Here is a 19,987-nt window from a genome sequence, read left to right as displayed (position 1 = left end):
GATGTCTCTTGTAGAAATGTTGTTTGTTCAATTTATATTCATTTGATACTATGGATTAGCTTTTGCTCTTCAAATGCTACATTTCATAGTAGGAACAGGTTCCCTGCAGGAATAAATTCCCCACGTGGGGATGGGGATGGGAGGAGAAGCTCCCTGTAAGCATCCCCGAGGACGGAGACAGGGATGGGGATGGGGAGCTATCCCTCAGCGGAACCGTTAACATCCTTACACCAACCAACTGCCTCTAGCACCAATGTGACCTTCCTCCACGCACTTGTCTTCCCTTTGAAGCTCCAAATCCCAAGAGGCACAATCCAACCGGAGATGGACAGGTGGGGGCCTTTCGAGAAATGGAGAAGAGGGTGAAGGTTAAGTGAAAGAAAAATCTATGTATAGAAGAGGAAAGAAAGTAAGAAACATTATATCATCATATAATAGTTTATTGTTAATTTAAAGAAAAATGAGAAGCTTCATCAAATATCTAGAACTTCTATACTCATGAGAGTTTGAGCAGTAAAAGGATTCTCGAGATAACCACTTTGACAGCACAATTGATGATGTGCCAAAATTGTAGTTTCATCTCTTTGTTCTTCTGTTTTGTATTATTGAACTACATTGTCCAACCATATAGTTCCTATTAGCTATATATTTTAGGCTAGAGGATTTAGTCACTTTAAGAAGTTTCAAATGAAGCAAACTAAGATTGCTTCAGTGGCTATATCTTACTGGCCTTTGAGATTCCTTCAGAGTAAACATCCATTATAAGAATTAAATATTAATATTCTCTTGAGATTATCGTCGTTACCCCATTCTAGATCTCACCCCAAGCGTTATCACCAACCCTAATCGACATGATGCAGATTTTAAATGACTGTTTATGATATCTTAGTACTTAAGACTATGGATTTATGATATCTTAGTACTTAAGACTCTGACCTAAAATTCTTATTTTTAAAACTACAAAAGAAATGCTAATAAAATATATAATAAGCACAAGAGTTTCAAATTACCTTGAGGATAAAAAGTTTACAAAAATTACTAATATTAAAAAAATATGTAATTTAATATAAGCTTTTTGATGTAATAAACGCAAGATATGCAATTTAAAAATATATAATAAGCACAATAGTTTCAACTTAACTTGAGGATAAAAATATGTAATTTAAAAAATCTGCAATGGTTAATAAGATTAAAAATAAAACCGAATAGAGACTACAAAGTATCTATTATGACTATTGCGTTCGGAAATGAACAAAGGGAAAAATATGCAATTTAATCTAAGTAATTTTTTAATAGTCAAAGGTATTAAACATTAAATAATACTTATGTCTCCTTTCGCACAAGCTGATGGACTAGTAAGGGACTAATTTAAAAGGATCATCTATTGATGTAAATGTTGTAGATACACAGGTACCTGTAGAATATACAATAATATGTTATTTAGCCCCTATTTACAGTATACAAAAACAAATAGTATATCTTCTTCCAAAAAAAGGGAGAATAGGTCCAGTTAAATCTTCTTTCTGTTGTGAGCACCAGCTATTATTGAAGTATCAGGCTCGGTGTCTTGTTTACCGTAGCTCCCATCACAATCCTAAATTGGTCTCGTACCTCCATCGAACTTGAGTTTACAAACTGAATAAAAGAGGTTAACAATTATTCAGACTTCATTGCAGATGCAGAACCATTTTAAAACACTAAAGTGGTGTTTCTTTTTTTCAACATTTTCTGGGAGTTAGTTGTGTTAACGCTTAACCGAGGCATTTTCTTTATTCAACCACTTCAATATTGGGAGAACTTATAAATACGCTAAAATAGAGGGACGGAAACACAACACCTGGAGGAACTCACCTGAACCAGCATATCGGTTCTTGTAGCATGCACCTTGCCATAGCCGAACTCCGAAACCCTTGATAAGCTCCAGGCCTCCCCCTAAATATTTGGACAATGGGAAAAGAATATTAACGAGCATATATCAACATCATTCAAGATAATCAATTCCAAATCTTCTCTCGATTCCTAACATTAACTGAATCATTTTAACACCCTGCATCTTCAAGATTCTGAAGTGCCTGCTTTCAACATACAAGCCTGGTTAATTGTTACCATGACTCTTACATTGTTAGGGAAGCTGTCCAAGCTGAACCCTCCTGCTCCAACAATGACATGAACAGGCGCGGTATAGTTGCTGTTGTCATAGACGTCAATTCCGCTTTTGTCCTTCGTTGGCATGCCTTTGCAATCACCCTGGTATACCGCACAGGTCCTCTCATAGTTGTGTACATGGCCGAAGAAAACCAAATCCACCTACTCACCGCAGAACCCAAACATGTCACTATAGGCAGCATGTTGTCATTTTTCTCAGGAATAATGTGGCGCGGTCCGTTCTAAATTTTTGAATTTTAAGTGTGATTTCTTACCTGGTAGTTAAACAGGAGTGGCTCAACAGAGGCAACAAAGTTGGAATCCACGTTGGGCAGTATACCACTATGGGAGGAATACATCGGGTCTATGTCTGCAATGGCCAGTGAAATGCCAATTGTTATTTCTTGCATCTCGCAGAACAGATTCCAGAATCTAGAGCACAATATAAACAATACAAGAATAAAAAAGGACCGGTCTCATGCTGCAGCCTTTCTTTCCCCACTTGATCAGTCTTTAGCCAGGCTATCGTCAGGAGAGAAATGAGTAATTCACTCACCCAATGAAGATCACCCATGGTGTTCTTGATCTATCAACCGATGACAAATCTTCGTCAATCCAATTATACTGCTCAAAAAACAAAAAAAAAATTCAGAGAAGGTTTTTGTGTTTCCAAGACTTAAAACAGAAGTAGAAAATGTACAGATAAGATCATACCTGCTCTGACTTCTCCGACCACTCATGCTCGGTGGACATCACAATGAAGTGAACGGTCCCTTGCTCTATAGAATACCATGGCTTATCCTTACTGACAGCAGGCATGGGGAAGTATGATTCGTAGGCGACTCCACATTCACCCCCTGAATCAGGAGTCACATACACAGATCCAGAGTTCGCGTAATCCCTGAGGAAGACAATAAGACATCACCAGTTCATGGTAGCAATTGTGCATTATATATTTCTGTCACCGTGTAAATTCACTATTGTTAAAAATTGCACTGGAAGTGCAAGATTCTGAATAAAGAAAGTCACCTTTCGTGATTACCAATAGCGGTCATGTAGGAAACTTGAGAGGCCAGTGGCGTGATGAGGTGAAGGAAGAAGTCCCACTCAACCAGGAAGCCTGTGGCGTAGCTGATGTCTCCTATATGGAAAATGGAGTCCACGTTTCCTGTTTGGATCTCTTTAGCCACTGCCTTGGCCACAGAAACCGATCCAGGCTGCAAAGGCGTCCCATGACCATTAGAACCAGACCCAGTTAATATTTTCCCAGACTTACTACAACCATAACATGTCATACGAGAATGTACAGACTTCGCAGAAAAGATCCAGCCTTAGAGCAGTTTGCATCAACACTGTATTTTGATCTACCTTATCCCCTTTATTGATTAAAATAAACGGCAGATCCTGCCAGTTCACTTCCAAAAATATTTCGATCTACCTGAATGTAGTGTTCCACTGATGGGTCTAGTGGAGCCTTCCCCATATCACCATAGATCACAAAGGATAGCTCATCTGAACCCGCAGCTGGTGGAGTTTTGAACTTAAGTGTGTCACTCCAGCCCACAGAATCACTGCACAAATAAGAAAGCCACTAATTGTAGATCATTTTTTTCAAGGATCTTAGTCACGTTTGGAGAATTCAAGATCTACCTTCCGTAGCGGTAAGTGTAGGGCTGAGATGGCTGGAGCCCGGTCATGACGGCCGAGTGGATGTAGCCGGGGTCATCCCAGCCGAAATCCTTCGCAGGGCTCGGCAGCACGGCGATGCCTGCACGCAGGCAATTTTGTCCGAGGAACTGACGTACAGCGCAGAACAACACCAGTGATATTACATTTGTTTTCATATTTCTGTCCGAATTCGGATTCGAATATAAATAGTGTCAACTATGTCGGATAGGATACGATTGGATATCGACATCATAAATATGCGATTTGAGTATTCGGATATGGATACGGTATCGGATTTTGGATATCCGGACTCGGATACGGACAGATCTCAACTCCTCTAAACGGATTCGGTTTCGAATACGGTCGGAAAATATCCGTACCGTTTTCATCCCTAAGTCTGGGCCTTGCAGGCGCCCGACGCGTGGCGCTTCCCGCGCCCCGCGTTCTTGCAGCCCATGTATCCGAGGTCGCTTGTCAGGTACTGGGCCTGCACTTCCGTGTCAGGAAGATTCGAAGCTGAATAGGAGTATCATGGAAAGATTCCATTTGATCTCTACAAAATTTTGCCGAAGTTCGATTCAACTCCTTTATTTTTTTGAAACGTTATTTGACTCCTTGATTGAAAACCCAGTTTTTTTTGAACTTCTTCAACTTTTGAAAGGAAAAATTTGATAGCCATTTTGGCCAACATGATGTCACATGGACCGTTCAATATGGCGCACGTTAGATGCAACAAATTTTGTTCTAAAATATTTAACTTTTTATTTTCCAATATACATTTCTATTTTCTTAATACACTTTTTTTTTCTTTTCCTAATACATCTCTGTCTCTTTCATTCTTATTTTTGTGCACCACACCTTTTCACTCCTTCAGATTTAATAGGAAATATTAAATCTTTTCCTATTAATACACCTTCAGATTCCTCAAGAAATAGGAAATATATTATATGCAATAAAGGATGTTCTAGCTAGTGGGCCTGTCTGAGTTAGCATAATCAAGTAGCTAGATTATACAAAACAAAAAAGGATACAACCATACCCATCTTCAGATGTCGAGCAGTCAGTTATGTTTGTATTAAAAGAGATCAAATATGAGGTAGTTATATGATATTTGTGTTGTCGTCGAAGTCAATTGAACTTCTGTCAGGGTTAGACTAACTACCAAATAATGAGAGCATCCACTAACAAATAAACACTAAAAGAAGACTGCATATATATTGTTCAAATAATTTCAGGCTAGGTATGATAAGCTAGAGCATGCATGATTTTGAGAAATTTGAAGCTGTTATCATATTTTATATTTTACTAAGCTAAAAAATGTTTTCTAAAATTTTAGAAACTTTAAATGCGTAGTTTATTTTCCTAAAAACATTTGGACATTTTTTAAAATTGTATCTAACCTTTTTTGATAAAGGCTAATTGATCTCCCTAAACTATCAACCTAGTCCAATTTAGCTCCATTAAGAATTATGATGACGTGGCGTCAAGTAAGATGATTGACATGGCGTCACATTGGCCAAAATAGTTGTCAAAACCATTTGGGGGAGCAAATTAGGATAGTTTTAGAAGTCAGGTAAAAAAAATTCAATTGAGGGAAGCAAATTATACTTTGCCAAAATATGGAGGAGATCAAATGGATTTTTTTTTTTCCAAGTGTTATTCCTGGATCAGAATTGGGCTTAAGAGGCCGATGTACACTCTAGGCCCAATAGATGGGAACGGCCCTAAAGATCATGTGCAAGGTGTTTACGAGTTTCCCCGTTTGAACCATGCACGCACGGATTGTCTATCACGCTATATCTTTTATGTCGTTGTCAATACTTAGTTAAGCTAGCACATGTCTTCTCATAAACTCGGCAACCTATTAAAAAGACAAATCTTTGTACTTGAACTGACAGGAGGAAGAGGTTCATATATATGTAAAGCAATTGGCAAATCGCAACCACTAGTACTGTTAGTAGCTTCTTAAGGAGACAGCGCTAATTGTGTGGTTTGATGGTGACCGACTGGTAAGTACTAGGAGTGTACACGATGAGGCATGAGGGACCAACTGTGTGCGTACGCTTTCGGATGCCAGCGCAAAGCCCACAACGTCTCAACCGAACGCGCAGGCGGAGGCGGATCGCCGATACAACACGTGCACGGCCGGTGCGTGCCAACCTTAGGCGGCGAAACGAGCCGAGAGGACGAGAGAGGCGCATTAATTTGTCGTCGCGACAGGCGGAGTACTCGTTGGCTAGCGGATTCACCGGTTTGGCACGGCTCGACGATCCTGCAGAGTATGCTTCTCCGCGCGAGGCTGGAAGCAGAGCAGGATCGGCAGCGCGAAAACCCATAATAATCTTACAGGTGGTTTGTTTGCGCACTCAACGGGCACGTACCCTTCGATCACTCGGAATATTTCAAGCATGATGCTGAAAACAACTTACGGTTACGGGGATCGAAATTAAAACAATGACTTAGCGTGAACGCTGTCCACCAGTACATATCAACTGAGAGGAGCTGACGTACAGCGCAGAACAACACCAGGGCGTCGCCAACGTGTAGTCGAGCAGAGCTACTATGATTTTTATTATCGAAAGGGACTCAGTGACTGACGGGTGTCTAATTTTGGATTCAGTATGAACAAGAACAGAGAGAATTGGGCAGCTTATAAGCCGTATTTTTTCAGCCAACGAATAGTATTTTTCTCTCACAATAAATTAGTCAAAGGTACTTTCAGCCATGACTTATCAGCCAAGCGAACAGAACGATGAAACTTGTCACAAATTTTCAGGTCCTATTCTGATCGAATCAAGTTCCCATCAGAGTAAAGTGTCAGTTAACATAGATTTCAAATAATTCAAGCAAGAGGAAAATGCCTTTATCCAGATTCTTTTTTTTTTGCAACAAAAAAGAATTATATTGGATAATAGCTGAGTACATCAACACGTTACACGTACTCTGGATTATACAAATATCCAGAAACTGATTCTCATCTAAATTATACCCACACTGTGAATAACTCCAGATCTCAAAACTAAACATGTACGACGCTTTGCAGTATGGATGACCGCACAGACAAACGCTCGGCAAAAGGCCTAAGAACTATAACTTTCATATAGACCATATCAATATCCAAGATTGTTTAATAATTTTAAATTTTAAATTTTAAAAATATGAAAGTTATAGTTCTCAATACGATCTACAACTTTGTAGTTGAAAAGTTTTTTTTGTTTGAAGTCATTTAGTGTCCCAAAATTTAATTTTAAATTTCAATTTTCAAAATCTATAAAAATACAATAATATTTTGGGACCCTAAACAATTTTAATTCAAAAACTTTTCAACTACAAAGTCGGAGATCGCGTCGAGGGCTTCAATTTTTATATAAAGTTTGTCTTCATTTGAGTTCATATAAAAAAGTTATGAATTATTTTTTGCTATAAAGTTTTTAGATCACCCTGTTTTGACCCAGATGAGACTCAAAACCAGTTTAGGGACCGGGATGACACAACTGAACAAGTTTTAGGACCTAAACGGGTGATTTACAAGTTTAGGGACAGGAATAATACAGCCGAACAAGTTTAGGGACCGAGATGACACAGATGAACAAATTTGAGGACATAAACGGTTTAGATTTGCGAGTTTAGGAACCAGGATGACACATCGGTACAAGTTTAGGAACCGCTGATGCACTTTACTCTTATTTTTTCTGCTGAAATGACCTGAACTGCCCATGAACAAAAAAAAAAGTTGCCCCAGTGACCAATGCTGATTCTCGACCAAAAAAAAAGAATGAAAGAAAAGAAGTCTTCAATTTATAACTGCTACTGCGAACTGTTTTGATACAGATACAACGACTAAAAATACAAAAGAGAATTCCAGGTCACCGATCTTTGGGTGTAGCACACAGAATCTGCAACGAATCCCGTAGTCCAATAAAAGACAGTGGCAGAGATGGCACCTGGACAGAAGTATTACTGACGCTGGAGCTGGAAACAGTTAGCAACAAAACCACGTGAATACAGGCCTCGTTTAGTTCAAAAAAATTTCTAAAAAAATGTTACAATAGCCATCACATCGAATCTTGCGATACGTGCATAGAGCATTAAATATAGACGAAAAAAACTAATTACACAGTTTGGTTGGAAATCGCGAGACGAACGTTTTGAGCCTAATTAGTCCATGATTGAATACTCATTGCCAAATAAAAACGAAAATGCTACAGTAGCTAAATTTCTAAATTTCGCCCAACTAAACACAACCATAGTTTATTGGCAATGGCAATAGTGGGAGCTACGTCCCTTAGCACGGTCATGAAGAAAAAACATTAGTGGGAGCTGAACCCAAACTTTACTTACTTTCCTTTTGAGTACTCTTTTGAAGACCATATCAGCAACATGAAAATTTCAAGCTCAAATTCCATCTATCAACTTCAGTTTAATAAGAAGAGTGAAACCCAGATCACAGAACTGCGACTGCAGGAAGTGTATTTGAACTTCAAAGTCATCCAGATGCCAAGGAATTCAATAATGAGCTGGGCTTGCTTAAATAATTTCGAGTGTTTATTTGTATGCACATGCTGTATAACCTAAATCCTTCTTCCAATATTTCAGTGTATCAACCCACTGGACCATATAAGTACAATACATCTCAATATAATTCCAAAATTTGAGCGGAAGTTTGTATTCATCTTGTTAATTTCCACTTTTGGGTTACATCAAACAACAAGTAGACCTGTCCTATGAATACCTCCACAATGAAACAAATCAAAGAGTCTTGTGTTCAGTATTTCCGCCAAATATTAGTGGTATGGAACCAAGTTAAGAATCAACTGACTGCAGCAGATGACAAACCCTGGGGTCTTCCACTTTGACAGAGCTCAAACCTCTGTTCTTCCACACATCACGCTCCTCCACCAGCCTCCTAATCTTCAACACATCATTCCACCGTCCACCCATAGCATAAAGGTCAGATATCAACGTATATAATCCATCGTTTTCATCAGATATCTCCAGTGCCAATACTTTCTCCATTCCCTCGACGGCAATCTCAAAATTCTTGAACTTCTTGCATGCCGCCAACAATGATGTCCATATGATGACATTTGGTTCCACTTTCATGGTTTTGATAACCTCATAAGCATCCTCCAACAACCCTACCTTTGCATAGAGATCAACCATGCACCCATAATGATGTATGGTTGGCTCAAGGCGATATCTGTCAACCATAAGCTTAAACAACTCCCTCCCTTTCTCCACCAGCCCTGCATTCACACATGCACTGAGCACAGCTGTAAATGTCATCTCATTGGGTTGCACTCCTCATTGACACATTTCCTCAAACAGATGAACTTGGCCTATTCGCTTGAACTTATCAGCCGACTTATCAGCTAGAATCCACAGTATTTTTCTCCCACAACAAAACAATTTCAGTCGGCTTATCAGCCGGCTTTAATACCAGCCGAATAGGCCCGACAGATCATAATTGTCCAGTGCACAACATTCCTTTTAGTCATCTGAGCAAACACATGGGTAGCATAGTGTCGGTGTTTTGGTCCGGCGGGTCCTCAACCGACTAGTGAAAGTGTACTGCGTGCCCCTAATCCCGGATGGTGATGCAAAGACACACAAGGTTTATACTAGTTCAGGCAATAGGTGCCCTACGTCCAGTTTGAGAGAGTGATCTTGTATTCCTTGCACCGAGGTGCTTGTAGTAGGGGCTTACAAGCTGAGCGAGAGAGGGAGATAGTCCCAGATCTCTGCGTAGAGTGGCATGGGTTGCTTAAGATGTTGATCTCTTACAGTGAGGGAGCGTGTGTGTTACAGAGCGTTGTGCGTTGCTTGCACGTGTGAGTCTCATCTCCCCCCTAGAAGCGGCCCTGGTCACTCCCTTTTATAGTCGAAGGAAGGCACAGGGGCGGTACATGTATTTGCTACATGGCGTTTTGTGAGTAGAGGCGGTATGTCCGAGCCCTACAGCTTGTCACTGTGGCGACATGGTCGGTGGAGCGGTCTTGTCCTCGGTGCACTGGAGTGACGCGCCGGTCACGCCTGATCCTATGCGACGTGGGAGCTCCTGTGGTGGCATGCGCGCCTTCTTCTGTTGGAGGCGTGCTGGTCACTGTATGTTTGACTGGCGCGGAGTGCCGAGGCCGGGTTGATGCGATGGCACGGGTACGCTGATTCTAAGGCTATAGGAGCTAGCCCTATGCACGACGTGGGAGCTCCTATAGCCCGACGCAGGGCATGGCGCATACTGCAGGCGACGTGCCGGTCCCAGAGCGCTGACAACGTAGAGAGCCGAGGCCTAGTCGATGCAGAGGCTGGACCATCATGGGGAGCTCGGCGGGTGCGAGTCCTGAGGCTACAGGAGCCCAGAAGCGGGTAGCCGAGGCTCGAAGGGAGCAGTTGGCCTTGCACGTCGTTTTCGAGGCTACAGGGACCTAGACGTGACTTTCCACGCCATGCTGTCCTTAGAGCAGGGGTTAGGCAGTGCAGCATGGGTGTTAGCCATGGGCACAGTGCCGAGCACAGCGGCCGGTAACCCCTGCCTCGTCCTATCCCAAACGGCATGACGTCGATGTGACTCCTATCTCGTCGGCCATTCTGCTATATCGTGCCGTCGTTCGGCTGACGTCGTGGGAGTGGTTGGACGCGTTAGTTGGATGTGACGTCCCATCAGAGAAGTCGGTCAAGGTGGCGGTGACGGGGTTGATGCCGAGCCGGCCTTGAGCGAGTCGGTAACTAGGTGCTCGTCCGAGGCCTCATGGCGTGGGGCCTCGGGCGAGTCAGAGAATCGGCACCTCATCCGAGGCCTTGTGGCATGGGGCCTTAGGCGAGTCGAAAAACCGGTACCTTATCCGAGGCCTTGTGGTTTTGTTCTGGGCCGAGCCTGCTTCGGGTGAGCCTAGATATTGTTCGAGGTGGGCCGAGTGGTCCAGCCGGGCCTTGGATAAGATGGGGTTTGCCAGTGGTTGTCTCTTGGCTTCGATATTTATAAGGTCTAAGCGATTTTTTTGGTTCTTGCTTAGGGGACCCCTTTTTATGGTACCCGATAGTAGCCCTCGAGCCTCGGAGAGAGTGTGAGCGCTCTCCATGAGGTTTTGACGAGACTTGGCTCACGGCAGCTCCTGGCGGGATGGTGTTTCGTACTCGAGTCTTTGGTGGGTGCGCGTGAGTGCACCCGTCGGGTGTAGCCCCCGAGGCCCTAGAGGAGTGGATTTATTCCTCTAGGGGCTTTTTCATGTTGAGTGAGGGGTTTTATCGCGTTTGTCGAGCCCCCGAGTGCGAGTTTGGGTTGCTGGGCCTCGGCTTGATTGCAGGAAGAGCCTCCAAGCCTCTGCTTGGAGCAAGAGGGCAATCAGGAGTTTCCCTGTCTTTTTTGTGTGGCCCTCGCGCATCCTTTTCGTTCAGAAGAAGGGGTGGAGTATGCCAGGCTACCCTCGGTGGGCGAGCCATGACACCTCCGGTGAGCTGTTACCGGGTAAGTCCGAGTGGAGGCCCATGCCCCATTTGATAGGGGTCGGCTAGTGGTCCAGAGACGCACTCCAAAAGTACCAGAGGGCTTCTCTAGTGGGTCCTAGGGCCATTCAATTGGCCGTGGGGGCTCGATGCCTCCCTACGGTGGGATCCCATTCAGAGACCTCCCTGTTAGTCTCGGACATGACTTAGGGCATCCCAAGCAATTGCTTGCTTGGGCCTCGGCCATGTACGGGCTCGCCCATAGTCATCCCTGACTCTGTTTGTCCTGGGATAGCTATCGAGACCCTTGGGGGCCTAGCCTTCGAACCCCTAGACCGTAATGGGCTCGGTGCCTAGTTCCTTAGTCTGAAAGGAATCGGGTGGGGGGATATTCCCTTCCCATCGGCTGACGACGGCGGGTGTGCCTTTTGAGGCGGTTCCTCGAGGAGACGGAATGGTGCCTACCGTCGCTGTGGTTGGATGCGATGCGACGTCTATGGATGGGACGTTACTGTGTGTGCACGGTTAATAAGAAAAAGGTGGATGCAAGGGCGGTTTGGTCAGATCCGGATTAACTGCGCTAGATCTGTGGGAAACTTTCCCGGTTTCATCGCCCACCCATTTTGCCCTCTTTCCTCCCTCATAAATACGTGACGAGCCGCACCCTGCCCCTTCTTACCTTTTCTGCCTGCGTTCGCCCTTTCTACCATCGAGCGGTTGCTAAGAACAGAGGAAGAGAGCGCTAGGGAGAAGGGAGAAGGGGGAGGAAAGGAGAGAGAGAGAGAGAGATAGTGAGAGCACGCCTTACCGCCATAGCCACATTCTCCACCGCACCCATGGCCGGCGGCGCTGTTGTCCTCCAAGCAGATCCTTGGGGTCTGTCCGATGTGTCCGTGGCAACGCTGCAGTCGCTCGTCGACAATGGTCTCCTCCGCCCGGTCACTGACCCCAACAGACCAGAGTGGATTGCTCCGGGGGACGAGCCAGAGCCAAGGCCATGCGATGGCTACATCATGAACTTTGTGGCCTTCCACGAGCGTAGCCTCGGCTTGCCGGCGGACCGGTTCATGCGGGCGCTCCTGCATTACTATGGCGTGGAGCTCCACAACTTCAACCCCAACTCTATCGCGCAGGCAGGCATCTTCGTCGCTGTCTGCGAGGGGTACCTGGGCATTGCCCCTCACTAGGAGCTGTGGCTCCACTTCTTTTAGGCGGGGCTCACCACCAAGCCGGCGGGCACGATGGGCACATGGAAGGCGTTGAGGGCCAGCGGCTGCACTCTCCATGTGCACCAAGACCGGCAGCCCTTCTACATCCTGGCCCATCTCACGTCGTCCAACCGCCGCTAGTACAACAGCTGGTTCTACCTCTGCAATGATGACGGTGGGCTTCCCCCTATACTGGGCGGGTCGTGGAGAGCCAGCCGGAGAGGTGGAAGACCTCAACCTTCGCTGTACTGACATGAAGGTTGAGGCGGCCATGACTCGGGAGTAGGCCGCCCCTTTGGCGATGTGGATCCAGGAGCTAGAGGAGGAGCTGACCCAGGTGGCCGGCGAGCGGGACACCTTCAGGTCCCAGGCTGAACTAGAGGCGGCCTCTACCAAGGCCATCGCCGAGCAGCTGGAGGCGAAGCAGGGCACGCACCTGCTGACGAAAGGTGCCCTGGCGGAGGCTGTCAAGGTGGCCGAGGCCTCCTGAGTCGAGGCCTTAGCCTAGAAGGAAAAGGCTGAGGGTGAGTCTTGTTGAGCTGCACCCCTTGTTTTATTTGTTTTTCTTGCATTCGACCCCTAACTCCCCGATGTGACATAGAACTAGAGAGGGAGGCTTCCAGGGCGACCGAGGCCTCTCGGGTCGAGGTCCAAAACTGGAGGGAGAAAGCCAAGGGTGAGTCTCATAGGCTTGCACCCCTGTTTGACTTGTTTTCTTTCGTGCTTAACCCCATCCTACTTGTCTTGGCACAGGGTTGAAGAAGGACGCCTCCCGGGCAGCTAAGGCCTCCATCGTAGTGCAGGCGATGCTCGAGGCTAAGATCTAGGAGCACAACACACTGCAGAGCGCCGCCCATACCACCTACGAGGCCCTAGAGGTCGGGGGGGGGGGGGTCGAGTTGGGCGGCTCCCTCGGGAGCCGCTTGATCGCGTTGAGCAGCTGAGTCCACGAGCGGCTCTGGGGGGCGCTGCATACGGGTGTCAAGCGCGCCCTAGCCGTCGTCTCCTCGCACTATGCCAGCATCGACCTCGAGGCCGTCAGCGACGGTTACGTCATGGCTAAGGATGATGAGAAGGCCGAGGAGGAGGTCATGAAGCTGGTGGAGGTGTCTGAGGCCCCTGGCATGGCACTGGCCAGGTTGTTCGAAGAGGAGGTGGTTCCTCCTACGCCGACCGCTGATGCTGGCGACCCTGAGTTTTGACCTGGGCCAAAGGGGCCATGTAAATAGATTAGGACTTACATCATTGTACCATGATGCTTGTGGCCATCGAGGCCTTTTAAAGTACTTGTGTGTATATGCTTTTTAATCATTTTTATTGTATTTCCGAGCCTCTGCCCTCTGTCTCGTTTTTGAACATATCTCTTGCAAAAAACTTCCTTGGAGCCTAAGCTGCCCTTTGGGCAAAAGGTGGTGAGGGAGTTGCCATAGCCCAGAGGCATAGGCCGTCTTGTGGCTCGGCCGACCATTTGGCCCTGAGATAGACTTTCGGTCCTTATGTTTTTTACAATCGATTTGTCAGAGTACGCGAGAGAGTTTGGAGTAGAAATTTTTTCGAAAAACAACTAAAAACGGTGTCTGCGACTTAGGGGGGGTCTCCCCTTCTAGTGTAATAGAACCGACCAATTATACGAGATTAAGTAAGGAAATCTTCCGCCAAAGTAGATAATTTAGCAAACTTAAGCCCGTATAACCCGGTAGTCCGTGAAACCACGAAGGATTTCAAACCAATCGACATACAAACCAAGATCGTACAAGTTTAGCAATTACCGTCACATGTTACATAAAGTTTGCAATGACAGTTGGATACATCAGAGTTTAGAACATAAAGTTATTACAACCCAAGTTCAAACTGAAATAGCGGAAGCAAATAGTTTTAAAGCCACACACACACTTTTGGTTCAGATACAGTGCTAGTAGGTAGTCATCTCCAACAAAAGCATCAGATAAGAGATACGGAGTGACCATTGCCCTTGGTCCTAGTTATCGCCCATCGTCGGATATAGGCAGTTAATGCAATAGCCATAGTACATTTAACCATCTACAACAATAATAGGAACAACGCCCTGAGTATGAGAAGGTACTCAGCTAGACTTACCCATCTTAAACCAAAATAAAGCGACACCAAGGATTATGCAAGGCTTTCTTTAGTGGGCTAGCTGACTCATTTGTGAAAAGCATAAGCTATCATGAAGAAACCATTTTAAGTACTTTGCATCATCTTTATTATGACCTATCCATCTAGGTAAGCACCTATACTATAGCAATCACTTGATTAACCAATAACATCTGGTTACCAACTTAGATTTAGCATATCCCATATTACCCAGATAACCATCAGCGTTCCATCATAATTACTATGATGCTGTAGCTCGAGTCAAGTGCTCACTATCTAGGAGCGATGGTAATTCGAATCGATTCCTAACCAGCTAGTGATTTATTCCTCACACAAACCACACTCACCGATCAAGTGAGCTACATATCACTAATGATACTTTCCAAGTAGCCGTGGGATAACAGTCATGGACCGCACTACCCAGGGACCACCCGACAACCAGGACGCACCTTGAGCTCACTCTTTGTGTCCCCATCATACCCTCTTTAGCACCAGTCTACCAATCCGAGTTTATCCCGGCTTGAATAGTGTCACTAGCTTCACGGTCGAAAGGTACTTTATTTGGCCAGCTAAATGTGAGGCATACGTTCAACATGACAAGAGGGACGAGCAACGATCGGTCCTTAATCAACACAGACGAAAAACTAACAGCACCCCAGAACCCTGTCTGGTTGCCTCCAACTTTTCCGTCCGATCTCCAATTATCCATCACACATGGTTAATTCTAGGATATCATTCTTTCCATAGCTAAATTCTTTTAATAACCACCTATAAATGTAGGTGACCGAAAATCACCGATCGCTACCGGTCTAAGCAAGGCTAAGTAGTTATTCGATCCCGACCTAACAGGGTAAACATGTAGTAAGGTAGACAAGGAGAGTAATAAATGCATCAACGGTTTCAATCAACTCCTACAACTTAATGCAACAATATATAAACTCATATATAGAAAGAATTGTTTTTATAAAGTAGGAGACTTAGAATGCTTTGGGGCTTACGTCGTTCAAATGAACTAGGTTGATGATCCACGTACTCGGGCAAGTCCTCTCCTTGCTCCTCTTCCTTTGGCACCTCCTGTGCCTGGATTTCTTGTGGATCTGTCCTGGTCTGCTCTTCCTAAACTGCTACTAGCAACTCCTCCTATGATCCTATATGATGCAGATGTATAAGTGCTCATGCATAGGTGCATCGGAGAGATGACATGTAATAATCATGATGCATGGAATGTAGATGAACATGTTTAATTTTATTGGACATAGTAGAAGTAAAGCTCCTCTACAAGGTAGCCAACATCATCCAAGAATATGTACTACTATACTACTACTACAACCACTATACTAACATGCCAAGTCACCACAGCAAGCTAAGATGCTTCAAAGATACACCAAAGCAAACATTATTAACTAAACATGCATTAAAGAAGATTATTTTATTTCATTTTAAACTAGGGCTACAACAGCAATGTATATTTTTGGTGCTCATAAAAATCTGAGAAAAGTACAGTAGCATAGTACTACTCTAAGTAGACTACCATAAAATTTTCATGGCATTTGGATAAGTAAAATAGCCTACACAAAAATGACAAGCTATGGCATAAATATGAGCATGAAAATACTTGGTATTATGAAAATTATCAAACAACAGATTTAATATTTTTCCTATGTTCTACACAGTAAACAATCACTGCACAAAAATTATCATACACATGTTTTATACAATTTTTGCTCTCTATTAAAATAACAAAAATAATCAATTAAAGGCACTTGAACTACACATCAATATTTCTCTACAAAACATGTATGACATATATATTTTTCTACAAAGTATATCACTAAAGGAGATTAACAAAACTAGAACCATATTTTTCTGATAATTATTCTATTTACTAGATATTTTCTAAGATAATAGCAAATACAAGAATTAAATAAAACCCTATACAAAAGTATCACAAAACTGACATGTAACATTTTTATATTGTAGATCTACTTCTAAGAAACACAACAAAATTGGTCTCACTTGATTTGGAGCTAAAATGAGCAAACTATGGATTTTTAAAGCCTTTACAAGCATTTTCTAGAAATCTTTTTCTTTTAAAACAAAAATCCAGCCGATGAAAACGCTGGGTGCACCCGGTGCAGTGCACCTAGGTCTGCGCCTGAGGCACTGATGAGCGGGCCCCCATGGATCAGCCGGCCCCACCTGCCAGCCACACGCTGCAGGGCAGGCGACGCTGACCGACGCGAACTCGCCGTCGGCGAGGTGGCCGACGATGAGGTCACCACCATCGTTACCACCGTGCCAAGGTAGACATGGCAGTGCAAGCGGTAGGGCCGGAGGAGCTTGAAATCGAGCTCACTGGCAGCCATGGTGGTGTAGTGGCGTGGCTCATCGATGGTACGCCGACTCCGGCCATGGCGAGGCCCTGTGAGGTGCGCGTGAGCAAGACGAGGTCACGGCGGACCTGAAGCACGAGAAAGGGAGGAGGGAGAGGAAGCGGAGCGGGCTATCTACGCGGAGCCAAGCTTCGGCGAGCTCCAATGGAGCAATGCAGGGCACGGGCGCTACCTCGGTGAAAAGGGGGGTGCAGAGGTGCGCCGCGATGAGGCGGAGCCCGTGCTCCCACTAGCGGGGTCCCAGTGCAAGTAGAGCGGTGGAGGCGAGCTCGGTGGTGGCAATGGCACGGCGGAGCTGCTCCGGCTGCTGCGCTGCTATGCGGCTACTGCTAAGCGAGGTGGAGTGGAAAGGGGCGAGGCTCGGTGCGGCAGGTAAAGGTGAGGCGAGGGCGCACGCGGGGCCACCGGACGCCACCTGGCCGTCGCTGTCGTACGCCGACGGCCACGCGGAGACCGCAGCCTGACGCCGGTCGGGCGCGGCGCGCGCACGGGCGGGCGAGCGAGCGAGCGTGGAGGCAGGCCGGGCCGGCTTGTGCTGCTGGGCCGAAAGGGAGGCGGCGGCCTATTAAGTGAAAATGTGATTTTTCCTTTTTATTTTCTTCTCCAAATTCATTCAAATGAAATTTTGAACCTTTTCAAAGTAGTTTCAAAAGTTGGACCCAAAATAAAAGTTGCTCAGAAAAATGTACTCTACAACTTTACCAAAAAGAGTAAGGCCAAAATCCAATTAGATTTTGAACTATAGATTTAAAGTTAATTTAAATCAAAAACCCTATTTTTAGAAGATTATTTTTAAAAGCAAAATTTGAGAAAACTTTGAATATACACCTTGCTCCAAATTGCATCCTAATTACTTCTAAGTGGTCTAAGTGATCAACCAAGGTACACATGGCAAAACAAACATAGCATCCAATCTATTAAAACAAAACTATGCAACATACATGTTTCATTAGTATGTTTCAATTCTATATTTCATGTCATGCTTATGAATGCATAATAATGATTATGCTCATGATTTGCAAAATGTTAATGCATGCTTAACACCGAGGTGTTACAGCCCTCCCCCTTATAAGAATCTTGTCCCAAGATTTTGAGTTATGAACCATTTGTTATAAAAATCCTTATAAGCGTTTTGCAGATATTCTCTTGTTTCCCACATCGCATCACCATCATCGTGATGACTCCACTGTATCTTATATGCTCTCACCACTTTATTCTGAGTGACTCGGTCCTTAGTGTCCAAAACTCAAACCGGTTGCTCATGGTATTCCAAGTCTGATTTGATCTGAATGCCCTGAGGTTCTATTCTCTCCTCCGGAACACGCAAGCACTTCTTCAACTGTGATACATGGAAGACTAGAAAGATCGAACCCATCGCTTCTGGTAACTGTAACTTATAAGCCACGGGACCCTTCTTCTCTATGATCTTGTATGGTCCTACAAACCTAGGAGCGAGCTTTCTCTTTACTCCAAACTGTTGTACTTTCTTCATTGGAGTAACCTTCAGATAAACATAGTCACCTACCTCAAACTCAAGCGGTCTCCTTCTCTTATCGGCATAACCCTTCTGACGTGACTGTGCCGCTTTCATGTTTTGTTGGATAATATGGACCTTTTTCTCAGCCTCGTCAACAAAATTGATTCCATAAAACCTTCTCTCTCCAGGCTCAACCCAATTCAACGGTGTCCTACATTTCCTGCCATACAATACTTCAAATGGAGCCATCTTGATACTCTCTTGGTAACTATTGTTGTAAGCAAACTCTGCCAAAGGTAACCATGATTCCCATGAACCCTTAGATGATAACACACAAGCTCTAAGCATATCTTCAAGAACAGCATTAACTCGCTCTGTCTGCCCATCTGTCTGTGGGTGGTAAGCTGTACTATGAACCAAGCTAGTACCCAAACCTTTATGAAGATGCTCCCAAAAATGAGCGGTAAACTATGACCCATGGTCAGACATGATAGTTTTTGGTATACCATGTAATCAGACAATCTCTGTAATGTACTGCTTAGCATACTGAGGGGGTCGAAAAGCGTTCTTGACTGGTAAAAAGTGAGCTAATTTGGTAAGGTGATCTACAATCACCCAAATCGAATCATTCCCCTTTGGTGTAGTGGGAAGACCGGTGATAAAATCTATACTTATATCATCCCATTTCCAATCTGGTACTGACAAAGGTTGCAACATTCCTGCGGGTCTCATGTGAAGAGCTTTCACTCTACAACACATGTCGCAACGAGCAACATACGCTGTAATCTCCTTCTTCATCTTCGTCCACCAATAACGAGGTCTCAATTCTTGGTACATTTTGCTACTTCTAGGATGGATAGACAACTTAGAGTGATGAGCTTCATCCATCAGTTTGTTCTTGAGCTCTCGATCTTTAGGTACAACCAGACGGTCCTTAAACCACAACACTCCTTGTTCATCCACTCTAAAGTGCTTGGTCGGTTCTTTCTTCATTTTCTCCTTGATGTGGAATATTCCTTTATCTATTTTTTGACCCTCAATGATCTTGCTCTCCAAGGTACAACTAACCTAGATATTATGCAACATAGCAGGATGCAATAAATTAAACCCATCTTCAAACAACGGTTGCACAGCAAGAGAATGTGACTTCCACTTAAGGCATCTGCTACTACATTTGCCTTTCCCAGATGATAGTGCACATTCAGATTATAATCCTTTATCAACTCTAACCATCTTCTCTATCGCATATTCAACTCAGACTAAGTAAATATGTACTTGAGACTCTTATAATCTGTAAAGATATTGCACACATTCCCAAGCAAGTAGTGTCTCCAAATCTTTAGAGCATGCACAACGGCCGCAAGCTCTAAATCATGCATAGGATAGTTAACCTCATGCTTCCTCAACTGACATGAGGCATAAGCAATGACCCTTCCATCTTGCATCAGAACACATCCTAAACCATTCCTTGATGCATCACAAAACACATCAAATGGCTTCTCTATATCTGGTTGCGCCATAACAAGAGCAGTGGTTAG

General features: G+C 44.5%; 2 pseudogenes; both read right to left on the bottom strand.

Annotated features, from left to right (window-relative positions):
• Nucleotides 1–1,515: 1,515 nt before the first annotated feature.
• LOC136459262 (probable inactive purple acid phosphatase 27) lies at nucleotides 1,516–3,842 on the bottom strand (annotated as a pseudogene).
• Nucleotides 3,843–8,616: 4,774 nt separating this feature from the next.
• LOC136461089 (pentatricopeptide repeat-containing protein At1g50270-like) overlaps nucleotides 8,617–19,987 on the bottom strand; it is a 29,393-nt pseudogene continuing 18,022 nt past the window's right edge.

Source organism: Miscanthus floridulus, chromosome 6 (assembly GCF_019320115.1).
Source record: "Miscanthus floridulus cultivar M001 chromosome 6, ASM1932011v1, whole genome shotgun sequence".
NCBI classification, from domain to species: domain Eukaryota; kingdom Viridiplantae; phylum Streptophyta; class Magnoliopsida; order Poales; family Poaceae; genus Miscanthus; species Miscanthus floridulus.
The sequence above is the reverse complement of the archived record's forward strand: the minus strand, read 5'-3'. Positions and strand labels throughout refer to the sequence as shown.